Raw genomic sequence first — 4,371 nt, 5'->3', positions numbered from 1 at the left:
GGATTCTGGGTGCACTGGCAAAAGGCGAAACGCAGACTCCACATCCACCTTAGCCATCAGCGCCCCCTGCCCCGCCGTCCTAACCAAACGAACCACCTCATCAAATGACGCATAGGAAACCCGCGTCAAAGACTCATCAATATCATCATTCACCGAAGAACCCTTCGGATAAGATAAATGATGTATAAGCCGAAATTTTCCCGCCTCCTTCTTGGGGACAACCCCCAGCGTGGAGACACGCAAATTGGAAATAGGAACATTAGAAAAGGGGCCTAACATTCTACCCAACAAAACTTCCTTCCACAACTTGTCTTGTACCACTTCTGGATGATCCCGCACCGAACGCAGATTATTAGCCATCAAAACCCCCACCCCCGGGGAGAACAGAATCCTAAATCCATCCCCAAAACCGTTCAATAACAGCTGCGCCTTCTCCCTGTTGGGGTACATCTTTAGCCAAGGCGTCATAGCGTCGAGGTTGACTGGACTCACCCCCTTTAGCAGGACGATCCCCTGGCTTCGTCGTGCCTCCTCGTGCCCGCTTAAAACACTTGAAGACGGGGTGGTTACCACCCCTACACCCGGCACATTCGTGTCTATAGACACAATTAGTTCCCGATTTACAGGTGCTCTCGTTGTAGAGCCAGCAGACCCCTTTTTTTTAAAACTCCCAAATGAACCCGCTCATCTAGACCCGCCAAGTTAGGACTGAAAGGGTTATGCAAACTGGCGTAACACTGTGACTTCAACACGCCCCCTCCTGACCAGCCCCCTTTGGTGTAGTCATAAGGCGCATCCAAAGGCTTATGTCCTTATGATCCCACCACAGGGATGACTGAACCGCCATACGCTGACGAAACTGCTCGTCATATTTAAGCCAAGCAGTTCCCCCATACGTTCTATAAGCCTCCCAAATAGAATCTGGTAGCCTAATAATACGCTGAGCAGCAACGCCATTGTGTGGTCAATGCAGGGAAATGCACACTATGTCTATTATATATTTTAGAAAGTTTGTTTGAAGCCCGATTGTGATACGCTAAACAGCAGAGCCATCTTGTGGTCAATGCTGAGAAATCTCACTAAATTGAATGTAATGCAGGCAGCCTAGTGATACGCTGAGCAGCAGCGCCATCGTGTGGTCAATGCAGGGAAATGCACACTATATCTATTTATTATATATTTTAGAAAGTTTGTTTGAAGCCTGATTGTGATACGTTAAGCAGCAGCGCCATCTTGTGGTCAATGCTGAGAAATCTCACTAAATTGAATGTAATGCAGGCAGCCCTAGTGATACGCTGAGCAGCAGCGCCATCGTGTGGTCAATGCAGGGAAATGCACACTATATCTATTTATTATATATTTTAGAAAGTTTGTTTGAAGCCTGATTGTGATACGTTAAGCAGCAGCGCCATCTTGTGGTCAATGCTGAGAAATCTCACTAAATTGAATGTAATGCAGGCAGCCCTAGTGATACGCTGAGCAGCAGCGCCATCGTGTGGTCAATGCAGGGAAATGCACACTATATCTATTTATTATATATTTTAGAAAGTTTGTTTGAAGCCCGATTGTGATACGTTAAGCAGCAGCGCCATCTTGTGGTCAATGCTGAGAAATCTCACTAAATTGAATGTAATGCAGGCAGCCCTAGTGATACGCTTAGCAGCAGCGCCATTGTGTGGTCAATGCAGGAAATGCACACTATATCTATTATATATTTTAGAAAGTTTGTTTGAAGCCCGATTGTGATACGCTAAGCAGCAGCGCCATCGTGTGGTCAATGCTGAGAAATCTCACTAAATTTAATGTAAGGCAGGCAGCCTAGTGATACGCTGAGCAGCAGCGCCATCGTGTGGTCAATGCAGGGAAATGCACACTATATCTATTTATTATATATTTTAGAAAGTTTGTTTGAAGCCTGATTGTGATACGTTAAGCAGCAGCGCCATCTTGTGGTCAATGCTGAGAAATCTCACTAAATTGAATGTAATGCAGGCAGCCCTAGTGATACGCTGAGCAGCAGCGCCATCGTGTGGTCAATGCAGGGAAATGCACACTATATCTATTTATTATATATTTTAGAAAGTTTGTTTGAAGCCTGATTGTGATACGTTAAGCAGCAGCGCCATCTTGTGGTCAATGCTGAGAAATCTCACTAAATTGAATGTAATGCAGGCAGCCCTAGTGATACGCTGAGCAGCAGCGCCATCGTGTGGTCAATGCAGGGAAATGCACACTATATCTATTTATTATATATTTTAGAAAGTTTGTTTGAAGCCCGATTGTGATACGTTAAGCAGCAGCGCCATCTTGTGGTCAATGCTGAGAAATCTCACTAAATTGAATGTAATGCAGGCAGCCCTAGTGATACGCTTAGCAGCAGCGCCATTGTGTGGTCAATGCAGGAAATGCACACTATATCTATTATATATTTTAGAAAGTTTGTTTGAAGCCCGATTGTGATACGCTAAGCAGCAGCGCCATCGTGTGGTCAATGCTGAGAAATCTCACTAAATTTAATGTAAGGCAGGCAGCCTAGTGATACGCTGAGAAGCAGCGCCATCGTGTGGTCAATGCTGGGAAATGCACATTATATCTATATATTACATATTTTAGAAAGTTTGTTTGACGACCGATTGTTACATAGTTACATAGTTACATAGTTTGTACGGTTGAAAAAAGACACATGTCCATCAAGTTCAACCAATGGATGGGAAAGGGGAATTGGAATGGGAAAGGGGAAGTAAAAAAATTCTATACATAGGAGCTAATATTTTTTTGTTCTAGGAAATTATCTAACCCTTTTTTAAAGCCATCTACTGTCCCTGCTGTGACCAGCTCCTGCGGTAGTCTATTCAATAGATTCACAGTTCTCACAGTAAAGAAGGCTTGTCGCCTCTGCAGGTTGAACCTTTCTTTTTCCAGACGGAGGGAGTGCCCCCTTGTTTTTTGAGGGGGTTTTACATGGAATAGGATTTCACCATATTTTTTGTATGTGCCATTCATATATTTATATAAGTTAATCATGTCCCCCCTTAGTCGTCTTTTCTCAAGGCTAAATAGGTTTATAGTTCTTTTTTTTTTTTTTTTATTCTTTATTTTCATGGCTAACAGCCAAATTTTTTACAGTAAAAAAAAATACAGATACACATACATAAGGGAGGGTGAAATACATGTACAAGGTTAGGAATGCATTGAATTGAGTGACATAACCAAAATTTAACCACGTGTAGCAGCCTCGTTATTTCTAGAAAATACTGCTATATACTCCCCCCCTGTGCACACAAGAGATGATACAAGACAAAATGAGGGAGGAAAAGATGAAGAATGGGCAAGGGGTTGGAGGGGTAGCTGCTCCCCCCGGGACATCTCCGCTCCTCCAGACTGCGTCCAATATGGACTATTCACCAATGCCCGTCTGTCCCAGAATGTCTTTGTAGGAGTCGGAGTCCTGAAATATAATCCAAGGAGCCCAAGTGTGGCAGAATCTGGCATGATTATCATGAATGCTCGAGCTCAGGTCCTCCATGTGCATTATATCGTTGACCTTGGAGACCCAGAGGGACAGAGTGGGAGGAGAGGAATTCTTCCATCACAAGGGAATGCAGTGCTGCGCCGCCATCACTAGATAGTGAAGCAGGGAGAGTTTGTAGGTGTTTGCTGGGGTGTCATAGTGATGGAGGAGGAAGAAAGCCACATCCATAGTAAAGCTGGTATCAGTTACCTCGCAAATCACCTTTTTAACCCGATCCCAGAATTCTGAATGTGTGGAGGAGGGTACCATTGTCCAATCCACATCTCCAGCAGAGAGGTGATACGTTCGGAAAAATCAGATGCAGGCGAACCGGGGTCCCATACCAATGCGAGAGTAGTTTAAAACTAGCTTCTTGGTAGCTCGAGCTAATTGAGGTTTTATGGGCAAGAGAGAGAATACGAGAGCATTGGTTTGTGGTTAGGGTAATTCCCAGATCCGACTCCCATTCAGAAACGTAACCAGGCGCTGGGAGGTAAGGCGGGTTCAGGAGGAGGTGATAGATCGTGGACAATGAATGGCGAACCGGCTCAGAGCCAACGCACAAGTCTTCCAGTGGAGACCTAGGAGCTAGGAATAGCTCAGAGGGTGGTAAAGAGGAGTAGAAATGGCGGAGTTGAAATATGCGCCAGTAACCCAAAGGAAGGAGTTCAGGCATCTGTGTCAACTCCTCAAGGGAGAGCCACTCCGAATTCTTCAGAAAGTGCTCTGCCCTAAATACACCCAGCGCCGCCCAGGACTTGAACACCAAGTCACTCAGTCCCGAGGGAAAAGATGGGTTCCCCAGGATCGGAGACATGGGGGAGCAGAGAGGCAGGAGGTGTGAACGGACCGCTGCAAGG

This window comes from Rhinoderma darwinii, unplaced genomic scaffold (assembly GCF_050947455.1).
Source record: "Rhinoderma darwinii isolate aRhiDar2 unplaced genomic scaffold, aRhiDar2.hap1 Scaffold_130, whole genome shotgun sequence".
Lineage (NCBI taxonomy): Eukaryota > Metazoa > Chordata > Amphibia > Anura > Rhinodermatidae > Rhinoderma > Rhinoderma darwinii.
The sequence above is the reverse complement of the archived record's forward strand: the minus strand, read 5'-3'. Positions refer to the sequence as shown.